The following is a 12987-nucleotide window of genomic DNA, read 5'->3' as shown; positions in this document are numbered from 1 at the left end:
AAAAGTACTGCTTTTGCACTAACCAATTTAAATAACAATCTTATACATGGTACAGCCAAAGAAGTACTCGAAGAAATAGAGCATATCCAGAGAAAATATTTTGGAAGTGAAAGCTACTTACAAAATACAATTGCTTTATAACAGACTAGCAACAACTTTACAGATGGCAACCTTCTACTACACACATACAAAAAAGAAATACTAAAGTTTAAAAGTACATCTGCTGAAGTACCAAACCATGTGTGTGTGTGTTGCCACAGGATTTTTTTTTGTAAGAATAGCACAAAAACTGTACACATAATGTACAAAATAGAAGACAATAAAGATTCTAAGTGGTTCCAATTAGCTCTCTATCTTATAGCATAAAACAAATACGAAATTATGGACCCCTTAATACTTTGCAGTTACTGCACATCAAAACTTGACAACAACAAGACACCTTCACGTGCTATCACAAATAACTTGGAATTATTCCCACTACCAAAACCCCTGCAACAACTTAACTTGTCTGAGAGTATCATAATTGAAACAGTGCACCCATTTCAAGCAATAATACCTCTTCACCCAAAAACAGCAAAACTATCTCCCTCTGAATTACTGTAAGGCAATCGTGGCAAAGTAGTTTACTTGCCATTAGATCTCAAAACAATGTACACACTCTGGGAGTGCAACGTCCAATAGATCAATCTTTAATTATCTTAGTTAATGGCGTACCTACAAAAGACAAAAATAATTGGCAACAACTCGTGGTCTTACATAAAGTTAGACAAGCCTTGCAATATCTAAAAGACAACAATGAATACTACAAAGAAATAAATATTGAAAATCACCTGAGGTAAACCACTGAAATAATTCAGGACTCATCAGAAACTGGTCAATTTGAACTTCTAGATCCTGCTACAGAATCCAATATTTTAGACCATTATACAATTCACCCATTACACACTAAAGACACCATAGATGATGCACTGGAAATGTAACAAATGCGACAAGCCAAAGGATCTCCAATCAGCATATGGGAAAAAAGTATAGAAGCACGTGCCTTTCCTCTACTCTTTCCTACTGGAAAAGTAGGAAGGTACAATGATAGACCCACACAAATAACAGCATCAGAATACCACTCTTTACAAATGTATTCTGAAGACCCCAGATTCAGACAAAATGTGGAATACATATTCCACATTCTCTTTGAAAGTGAACTAGCAACTCTATGCTACGGAGTTGCACACACATTGAAATCAGGTACCAATTTTCAAAATGTGTCAGCTATGCAATTACTACAAAAAGTGCAAGAAAAAAGATGAGGTTTTACAGTCAAGCATTACAAATCTTTTAGCAAACATGTGTGCTACAAAAGAATACTGGTACCGATGTCACGGAGATGTATGCTGTATGATAATAAACCTTGGCCCACCCACTTGGTTTGTGACATTGGGCCTCATTACACGGTAGGCGCTAAGGGATTACCGGTACCGGTAAGGTCACAGGTGCCAGTAATCCCATAGCGCCCTACTACGAGGTCCCTCAGCGGGTCTGGTCCCTAACGCCTGGTCTGACCATGCGTTAAGGACGGGACCCGCAGAGGGACTTCAGCGCTAATAACGGTACCGCAAATTGTGGTACCGTTATTAGCTCCTTCCCCATTCCCATTGAGCCCTATGGGGGCTCAAATGGGAATGGGGAATGGTATTTGGAATGGGGATTTACCGGGTACTCCAGGGTCGGAATGACCCAGTAAGTCCCCATACCGCCTACCCGGACCCGGTATGCGGTAAGGGAGTAGCCATGCTGCTAATAGCGGCATGGTTACCTCCTACCCTGTAATGAGGCCCATTAAGTTTCGCAGAATATGCATGGGAAGATTTCCACGATTCCCTATGCATAGCAAACAAAAACAAAACAAATATAGATAGAAAAACACCGGGAGAACTCTGCTCTCTAGATCCTGTATATGTATCAAGATATTTCCATCATTGCTTCATTGCTATGCTACATTTCATTTGTAATAAAGCTGTTCCTCCACTCGGAGAAGTGCAACACTTATTTTGGAGAAAAGAATACCAAGCTAGAGTAGCACCGCACATCCACATGCTTTTGTGGATTAAAGATGCTCCTAAATTTGGTTAGGACAGTGAAGCCACTGTTTTGCAGTTCATCCAAAAATATGTCACTTGTGAAATCACTTCACAAATGACACATAGTGACCTTCATGCACACATTTTACAATTTCAAAGACACAAATGTGGGAAGTATTGTCGTTGCAAATATAAAAACAAAGGGAAATACTTCACCAAATGCCACTTTGGTTTTCCTGGACCAGTTTCAACAACAGGTCACGTAAACAACTCCATGGCTTCAGTTAGACATAGGGGGTCATTACGAGTGTGGCGGTAATGGGTTAATGGCACTGGTAAGGATGCCAGTGCCGTTAACCCCTTACCGCCGCATTACAAGGTTCCCTCGCGGGACCCGCTCCGAACGTCTGGTCAGACCAGATGTCCTTTGCAGGTCCCGCAAGGGGACCAGGGAGCTAATAACGGGCCCGTTATTAACGGGCCCGTTATTAGCTCCCTCCCCTTTCCCATTGAGCCCTATGGGGGCTCGAATGGGAAAGGGGATGGGTATTTTGAATGGGGATTTACTGGGTCCTCCAAGGTTGAAATGACCCGGTAAGTCTGCATTCAAGGAACCCGGACCCAGACACGACTTTGGAGGCAGCCATGGCGCTAATAGCACCATGCCTACCTCCAAACTCGTAATGCCCCCCATAGTGTCAAAGGAAAATCACCTAAGAACACATATTACATAAAAAGAACAGAAGAATCAAAATACATCAATGATTACAATGCAATCATTGCCCTCCTATGGAATGCAAATAAAGATGTGCAGTACATTGCAGACAATTCCACTGCAGTTGCACGATATGTCACAGCCTACTTAACCAAATCAGAAAAAACAGAGCTCCAAGACCTCTGGGATGACATATCATCTGACAAAACACTATCACCGAAATTGTACAGCTTAGGCATAAAAATGCTCTCCCATAAAGAATGTGGCTGCTATGAAGCTGCAGACCGTTTAACCGGTACTGCCTTGTATGATAAATCTGAAAATATAGTATGGCTAAGCCCTGGCCCTGCTAAATCTAGAAAAAGAGTTCTGAAATCTTATGAAGTCATAGAAACAACAGCCAAATATGATCCCAACAGCCAAGACATTTTGTAAAACAATGTACTAGACACATACATACTACCCAAACAGGAGTACCACTTTGGAAACCATGTGTCTATACCACATAGCCCAAAACTTCACATACAAAAATAATATTAAACCAGATGAGAAGAAAGGTAGATGCAGAGTGGAAAATTGTGAAGGCAGCTTAGTGAAGCTTACCAAACGAAGCTTAATTAATCATATCAAATTGTCATTAAAAACTGCTCAACATAAAGAACTGTATTACATGTCCCTGCTACAACTTTTTAAACCATGGAGAAAAGAAGAAGATTTACTAGATACCCATGACTCCTATGAAGACACTTTCAAATCAAATGAAAGCACTATAACAGACGTAAACTTTACACAGTACAAAACAATGTTGCACAGTGAACAGCAACAAGAAGAAGAACTCCAGGGTCAACTAGATGTGGACACTCCTGACAGTAGTCGACCTTCTGTAACAGGAAGCCAAGAACCACTTGGACAGCCACTAATAGCAAGCAAGGCAGAATTAGCCATGACAGAAGTAGAAAACACCATATGTCAGTATGAGCAATCTACAGAAGACTTTGCTCTACTAAAATCACAACTAAAAAATGAGCAGCGTAGCATTTTCCAAGAAATAACAAATCAAATTGAACATGGTGTGCAGCATGAAAGTAAAAATTGTACCTGCCAAGACTACAAACCTATACTGCTATACGTGAGTGGTCAAGCTGGTTCAGGCAGAACGTTCTTAATCAAAATCATCAGCAAGTTCCTCCAACAAATGACAAACAACAAACTGTCAGCTGTTGTAACTGCCCCCACAGGTTTAGCTGCCTACAACATAGGCAGTGTCACTTTACACTGATTACTACTCCTTCCAGTAGAACACCAAAACAAATTAGACTATTACAATTTCTCCAGAAGCTGCAATGAAACTACGCAGAGTTTTCAAACAAATGAAAATGCTGCTAATACATGAGGTAAACATGATTTCCAATTTAAGGTTAGCCTTCATGCACCTCAGATTACAAGAGTTCCTGAAAACTGACTATGAAGAACTCTTTGGAGGAAAACACATTATAGTTTTTGGAGATTTTCTTCATTTAACACGAGTTAAAGGTGAACCTATTTTTAAAAACGTAGTGCACAAACTATGCTGTAAAACTCTTGGCAGCATAGGAAATGTCAACCTTTGGCAACTTTTCCAATTCAGAGAATTAACGGAAAACATGCGTCAGTCTCCAAACCTCGCATATGCCAACATTTTGAAAAGTATTAGAGTTGGTGTACTATCTCAAGAAACACAATCTATATTGAAAACCAGGCACATCCATGCACTCTATGGCCATAACTCATGTGCTACTGATGTTATGGAACAATTAGCACACAAAAATGTAAACTGTATGTCCTTGATGCCAACTCTTGCAAGCTGTTCAAAATTTTATGAAACAATCTTAAAAAAAAGAAATCCAACCAATACTTCAAACTGGACATACATGGTATGACACTACCCATGTGTCAACAAGCCACAACAAGGCTAAATACCTTAGAAAACTTTATCTCTAACACATCTGGTTTGGAGAAAATATTAAAATTATCTTTAAACTGTAGAGTAATGCTTAAACGTAACCTTGACGTGTACCAAGGACTAGTTAATGGAGCACTTGGTACATTTGTTGGCTTTCAAACATACCCACGTGACAACAACATTCAGTTTGCCAATATTCTCTTTGACAAACTATCAGAAGTTAAAAGGATAGGACGCTCAACAGCCCGCTTCCTTCTTTTCAAGGACATGTATGTACGCATCAATTTTCTCTAACTCCAGCATACGTAGTCACCATTCACAAGTCACAAGGTCTTACCCTAGATAAAGCATTGATAGATATTGGTAACACAGTGTTTAAAGAAGGCATGAGCTATGTAGCACTATCACGCTAAGGTACACTTGACGGACTATTTTTAATCAACTTTGATGCAAGTAAAGTAAATGCTGCTATTTCTTGCATTCTAGAATACAATAGACTGCATTCACTCTACACCCCCATCTAAAAAACTATCCTGTTCCGCAAAAAGCAAAACTTTGTAAAAGAAAACTACTTCACTCTTAAATTATGCAGGATCTCACAGCAAAACAGAAGCTACTACTTCATCAAGGACCACAACCAAAGAAGAATATACTGCACAAACAAAGTCAACTACCTCTTCAAAGATACACCGCGCACTCCGAACAAATGACTTGGATACAGAACTGTCAGGTCCATTCAAATTTTCAAATACAACTGGTGTAAATTGCAACGTAAATGTAGCAATCAATATTCTATTCCAATTGCCGCAAATTATTGACAACATTTACTTATGTGGGACAGACCAATTGTGTTTGTAAATGTTAGTCCTTCATAGAAATGTAACCAACAATCCTGACAACACTTACAGTGTTTCTGGAATAAGGCAGGAATTGGACTACTGTGCTGGAATGGTCAAATTCACTATAAACTCACAAGAAGATCCACAAGAATTTCTATTGTACTTACTACAAGTACTAGAAAACAAAAACAAACCTATAAATGAAATCTTCCAGATTTCATACATGTGGAAACATACATGCACTCTTTGCAGCCATGTGGCACAAGAACAAGTCCCTAATGAACGCTTCGTTATGTATCCATACCTAACTGTGAATCCATTGCATTTCAGCAACTTGTACAAAATGCAAACCATGGCAGATTATGTACTACCTGCAATTCAGATAATCGCTCCACAAATACAGACACATATTAAATATGTAATAGTAATGCTTTTATGTTACAATGTAGATGGTACCAAAAACAACTGCAAGCTGACTGGATTCACACATGGTCAAGTATCACTTGGTACGAAAACCTTCACAAAAATAGGTATAATATACCACGCAGCAGCCACAACCAATGCAGGTCACTACACTGCATATATAAAAAAAGAATTGTGGATGGTTTAAATGTAATGATACTACCATTACTCTAAAACAGAGATTACCAGCAAAGCTTGTAAACGCTTACTTAATATTTTTAAAACCAAAATGTAATAACTAATCTGTGTATGAACATACACAAAAATTCCACTTCAAAGCTATGCACAGTTAGAATACGCCAACAGATATCTAACTGCCCCAAGATTATTCAACAAGCAAACAGATAAATGAATACCACTAAAATGAAAGAAGAAAAAAACAGTTAGAATACGCCAACAGTTATCTAACTGACCCAAGATTCTGCAGCAAACAAACAGATAAATGAATACCACTAAAATGAAACAGGAAATAAACAGTTAGAATATGCCAACAGCTATCTAACTGCCCCAAAAATCTGCAACAAGCCAACAGTTAGATGAATACCACTAAATAGAAAAAGAAATAAACAAATAGAATACACCAACTGCTATCTAATTACAACAATACTACCACCACTTCCAAATCAAAAACCATACACCTATTCAATTCCTCCTATTGAAATCAATGAAAGAAATATATTGTACCACAAGGTAGACAGTTTTTTTTTTCAATCCAGCATGGATTTTTTCCCACAGACCCAATCCTTTAATGAAGAAACACAGGAAGTGAGAAAATTGCACAGTACACTGATTTTAACTATAGTACTTCTAAAGTACTAAATATGAGGGTCGACAAAATACAGAAATGTTTACTATGTAATGCAATAGTCATTATAAATTACCTACACTAACATGTGTGTTTTTCTTTTATCATAGTGATTGAAAAAAAATGTCTGCTCTAACTACCCATGTCGTGTAAAAACTGCATCTAACCAAAAAAGTGAAACAGTAAGTATACAATAATTGAACTCACAAACAGCACAGCATAACACACCCATTCAAGCAAACACCTGACCATAGACCACAATCCAAAATGTTTGCTTCCATGGGTATTTTATGCTGGAGTGTTTGTTGCCAAACACTACAATCTTGACTGCATGGCCTAGCCAAAACTCAACATACAGCCTCAACAAAGGAAACAGTAAATGTATAATAATTAGACTCACAAACACCGCAACATTACACAGCCATGCAAATGAACACCTCACCAATAAATACAACCCAAAATGCCTACAGTCTTCAATACCAACATTCTGAACACAATCCAACAAACAAACTAACACACATCATCTCACTATTTTTTATTTTTTTATTTTATATTTTTATTTGTCTGTGGTTTAAAATTGAACCTTTACAAAATACATTTAAACAACATTAAAACATAGCCAGTTCATATATGGCAATCAAAAAAATATCATCGTGATCATTAAACATGAAGAATGTTTAAAACAAAAAGACATAAAACAAGAAAACCAAAAGTTACATATTGAACATCATTGCATGTCATAGAGGGCTAATTCATTTTCGATATGTTTGCCAAAATCTAACTAGGGCATACATCAGAGGCCTATGATTCCCATGCATCATTCTTGCCCAGAGTGATTCAAGGCAGTATTCAAAATCTATGTTTACAAATTTCATTAGCAAATTGGTTCTCTTGGTTTTAAAATAGGAGCAATATGAGCAATATAAAATCAGATGTTTCAGCATTTCTATAGGTTCCTCACACGGGTAAAAGTGACATTTTTCAGTCGTCGTGGGATCATTAGCTTTGTTCCATAAACACTATTATACTACTGCCAATCAGTACTCACATTTTTGAAAACATATCCCCTAAGCAGCCCACATACCACAGTCAAAATGTTTGGTAGCATTGATGTGTTAATCTGCGGTGGTTGTGGCCAGGGCCTAGAGTCTTGGGTGCATGGGCAAAAGGCCGAAGGCCATGCACCTAAAACTCTAGGCCCTGGCCACAACCACTGCAACATAATACACCCATAGAAAGAAACACCTACCAAATGACCACAACCCAAAAACATAACACATCCACCTCAAAACCTATCCAATTCAATTAACATTCTAAAATAATAATTGCAACCAACGCACAAACTTTTCAATACATACCATCTTCACCCAATGCTCTACTAATGACCCAAAACCAACATCATAGTAAAGTAAAATAGCCACACCACGAACACATCACAGCCTTCTCCCACCTAAACAAATACATCATTTGACCCATTTCTTACTCCCCAACCTCTCCAAGCACTCCTACCCACCAACACATGCCCCCAAATTGGATTTATGCACACTTCCACGCCGCGCTGTCCGTGGATCCAGTATGGCGGGCACATTGAAAGACTGTAATGCACCTCATGCTTCACCCCAACCAATCAGTGAACACGTCAGAATATTATTGTGTATGATTGGAAAGGTATTTGGAGAATCAGTTCTGAGAAATGGGCTGCGATCGATGGTGCTTGCCCAAATTGATTGTTGTGGTATATGAAGTATTGGGAAAGAATAACATTTGATAAAATACTAATTGATTAAAGTAATAACAGAATAAAAGATCCAGTACATATTGGCAGTTAAAAATGACTTGTAATCATCGAGGCCACTCCCCTTTTACACTTGTGCTAAACATTACCTAAGATTAGAAAATACCATGCTGAATCGGTAAAAGGCACGGCTGACAAAATGTTCATGCCTGGGCCTCAAGAGGGTTCCCTATCAAGACAGTATTGGAAGACATGACAACATTCTTACATGCTGCTTACAGAGGGAAAAAGTTGCAAAAATGCTTAGCTATTTTAGAGCTATGGAAAAGGTATCAAAGCGAGAAAGAAGACCCACTTGAGAAGGAATGGATGCTTAATCAGCATGAAGGGGAGGGCACAACACCCTCAGCTCCTCTTTCTCCTTCTGAAGACAATAGTAAAAGTACTGAGAAACAGCGATGTTATCCTTCAAAGGAGTTAAAAGCAGCGGCAAGGTATATTAATCTGATATATGCACCCCCTGCTTATATTAGTGAAGATGGTACAGAAGAAAGTAAGATAAAAAAACGTGACTCTATGTCCGGACGTAGTAAATATGAGGAGTGTAGCGAGAAAAGGGATAGACAGACTGATAGAGATAGAAGAAGAGACCAAGAGACAAAAGGACAGAAAGATAGAGTCAGTGAAGTGACAATTGTACAGAATGAATGGATGGAAGGACAAATATTACTCAAATTAGACAGAAACAGTATTGATGATGTTAAAGAAAGAGAAGAAAGGGAGCAAAAGGAATGAGAAAGGGCATACAAAGATGAGAAGGAAAAAGAGAGGAAGTGAAAGGAAGAATGAAAAAAGTATGAAGAGCAGGTAAAGGAGAGAGAGAGAGAAAAGATAGGCGGAGAAGAAACATGAGGAAATAAAATCACAGAGATTGAAAGAAAGAAGATTACAGAGAAGAAGGGAAAAGGAAGAAAAGAGAGAAAGATGAGGAGATGGGAAGAGGAAGAGAAGAAGGAAACGAGAAGGAGTAAAGGACAAAGGGATGACAAAATAGATCACATGGTTAATAGATGTGTAATGCCAGTTGAAGAACGAGAATGATGGGGGGACGAGAGAAGGGTGCAACAGTCTCGCATGGAGCTGCACAAGATACCTAGTGTACCGACATGGGCCGATGAGCATAAGGCAGAATGCATAGGGAAAATGATTGGAGAATTATGTAGCCAGATGAGGAAAAAAGATAGTTATGAGACCAGAGGGAGTATCGAAGGATCTCCACCGAGAGAAACAAGAGGTAGAACGGATGACTCAATGATGGACAAGCATAGAACACTGTCCCTAAGCTGATTATATCTTGATAACGAGGAAAGGAATAACAGCCTTATCAGTTGGGGTATAATGATGTCAGACGAAGAAAGGGAGGAAAATGAGAGAATGCGGGTAGAGGGTGCATGTGGCTCTTTGATAGATCCAAACATGTGAAAATGGGTAAATGGTCAGATTTTTTCTCAAAAAGGAAAACTTTTTACATCAGTGCCAATCTAATACACTCCAGTATAAAGTCTGTAGGAACCTTTTCTTTTGTAATGGTGCGTTGATCTAAATAATGTCACATCACTTCTATACCAGCATTTTGTGGTATGCTAGTATAGAGTGCTTCCGTGTCAAAAGTCACCAGGATGTCTTGGCAATCTATATTTATTGTGGAGACGATATTGATCACTTCGGTTGAGTCACGTATGTAGGACTACATTTTGGTTACAAAATGTAGCAAGAAGTCTGCATAATGAGAAAGTTGTTCAAATATAGGGCCGATGGCTGACACAATAGGCCTGCCTGGCAGTTTTGTCCTGTTTTTGTGCACCTTTGGCAAGATATAGAAGGCCAGGTGTTATTGGATGGAGTTGCTTTAAAAATAGTTTTTCGATGTGCGTGGCTAGCAGCGCCGACTATACAGAAGCTGCTTTAATGGCCTCTGCGTGAAGCCCTGTAGAAACAAAACCTGTGCCGGTTCTTACATCCGTTTGATGCCCTCAGAGCTCAGATGGTGTGCACCATTGTCTGCAGCACATTTCGATCAAGCGATGAAGCACAACATCATCTGGGGGCCGAGATATAAGCAGCCGTAGCTCTGTTGCATTCACGGCGGACCTCCAACAAAATGGTGGCCGTCTGACCCAGAGCCCTGGTGTATGGATTGGCTGCTTCTCCCCCACCCACCTCCCCCAAACCCCAGGCTCGTTGTTCCTGGCGCGTGGGCTGCAGGGACCAAGGGACTGGCACCGTGACCGATGGGTCCGGAGAAGCCCCGACAGTCTTGACAGCCCATGGAGGGTGAAGCAATCCCCGCTCTGCTCGCCACGATCAGCAGAAGCACAGTGTCAGAGCTGCATCACAACAGCTAACCCTTCCATGTCCAGGTTCTGACCAGAAGGAGATGGTGGCGTCCGAGGCAGCCAAATAACTATCGTCTTTGAGCCTGAGGTCAGACTGCCTACACTCCAGCGGGTGAGATGTAGCAGGAAAATCTTTCTGGAGTGAGCTACAGAATGCCCTCAGTGTGGCGCGCGTATGTGGGAGTCCCCGGGGAGCACTTTGATGCTAATGCTGGCACAGGTGATGGAGGACACCCCATCTCAGGAGCAGAAGTAGCCTGTAACACCTGGTGCATCAGGAAGGAGACAGCTACCTACACCCGACTCCTTAACACCCACCATGCTGGCCTACCCTATTAGCCCCCCCAGGCTCCTTCAGAACGGCTTCTCCCCTATCATAGACTCCAGTGCAAGGGGAGCCCGCAGCTACATGTCAGCCATGGTGAAGCAGGCTAAACCCCAAAATAATGCAGACATTGCACTGCTACTACAGCCTACAGACAAGTGGAAGAAACTGGAAACAGCGAGAACCCAGCTCCTTCTCCTCTTCATCCTGAGGGATAACTAGCCACAAAATAGGACATACAATCCTTCATGTCCGAAATTAAGTTGGAGTTCTACAATTGTATTATTGAGATCTCATCAAAGGTAGACCGTCTGGACCAACAAGTGCTGAAGATGGAGCAAAGGCTGTAGCAAAGGCTGGGGGAGGTTGAAAACCAAACAACAGACCAGGCAGCAATGGTAGTGGAATTACTACATAAGAATCAAACGTTGGAGGATAGAAGCAACGCCATGGAACGCAAACAGGAAGACATGGAAAATAGAGCCTGCAGGAACAACTCTTTGGGGTTCCCTCATCTGTCTCGGATCAAGCCCTGAATGAATATATCGGGGACCTCTTCCAAACACTCCTCCCACATCTTAACAAGTCCATATTGCTCCTAGAAGTCACCAACAGGCTATGCTCCCACAAGGGAAATCGCTTCGGACCTTCTGCCAGACATGATTACAGGGATCCACTTCTTCACGGTCAAACATGAAATTCTTGCGGCAAGCCGAAAGCGTGGAGAGTTGACCTTCCAGGGGGCATTGCTCCAAATCTTCAAGCACCTTTCAACAGCCACGGTACAAAGGAGGGGAATGCTTAGACCGCTGACCACCCTTCTTTAGGATCAGAAGGTGAGATACCGCTGGCTATTCCCTGCCACTCAACAGTTTGTGCTAGATGGCACAAGACGCACCATCAGCTCCTTGGAGGAGGCAGAGGTATTCTGCCAGACACCCCCCCCCCAAATACAGACGGGGGTTCCCCCTCTAATCCCCTTACATCTCCAAAGAGAGACACTCCCTTGCCAAAGCGCAACACCTGGGCCAAAGTAGCCAGAGGACGAAAACCCAAAATGTCCTCACAGCAAACCTGAATGACTTCCTGCTGACCATCAGCGGACATACTTTGGCACATGATCACCTTGCAGCCGAACCGGCACAACCCATCAATGAAGATTATCTGGGTACCTGGCTTCACGCGAACTACGCCCAGACGTGGGTATGATCCCACACAGAAACCAGGGGGCGTTAAGCCCAATTCTATTGTTGTTCTACTGTTACAGCTTACCAGTTGGAGTTATAAGTTAAAAACCTGGTTGCTGGATGGAGTTGTGGCAATGACAGGATTAGATGGCGGATGAGATCTACCTGGATCCCCCTTCCCATGACAGAATCAGTTTCTTCTGCAATGCCTCCACCCCACTGGAAGCTGAACTTCATATTGCTCAACATTAAGGGCCTAAACGCTACAGCCAAGCGTAGATCCACGTTTCAATGCCTGCAGGACCTCAACAGCTTGGTGGAATTCTTGCAAGAGGCCTATCTTTTTCGACCTGATTTTGCCCGCCTCCGAAACACACACTTGCTAACTCAATATCTGGCCTCCAGTGGGTCGACAAAAGGTGGCACAGCAATTCTGCTGGCGAGAGGGGTTGCATTCAGGGAACTGGAGACACTGTGCAGCTCGGAGCACCACTACACAGGATTCA

This window comes from Ambystoma mexicanum, chromosome 13 (genome assembly GCF_040938575.1).
Source record: "Ambystoma mexicanum isolate Mex_15411 chromosome 13, UKY_AmexF1_1, whole genome shotgun sequence".
NCBI classification, from domain to species: Eukaryota; Metazoa; Chordata; class Amphibia; order Caudata; family Ambystomatidae; genus Ambystoma; species Ambystoma mexicanum.
This window is presented reverse-complemented; position numbering follows the sequence as displayed.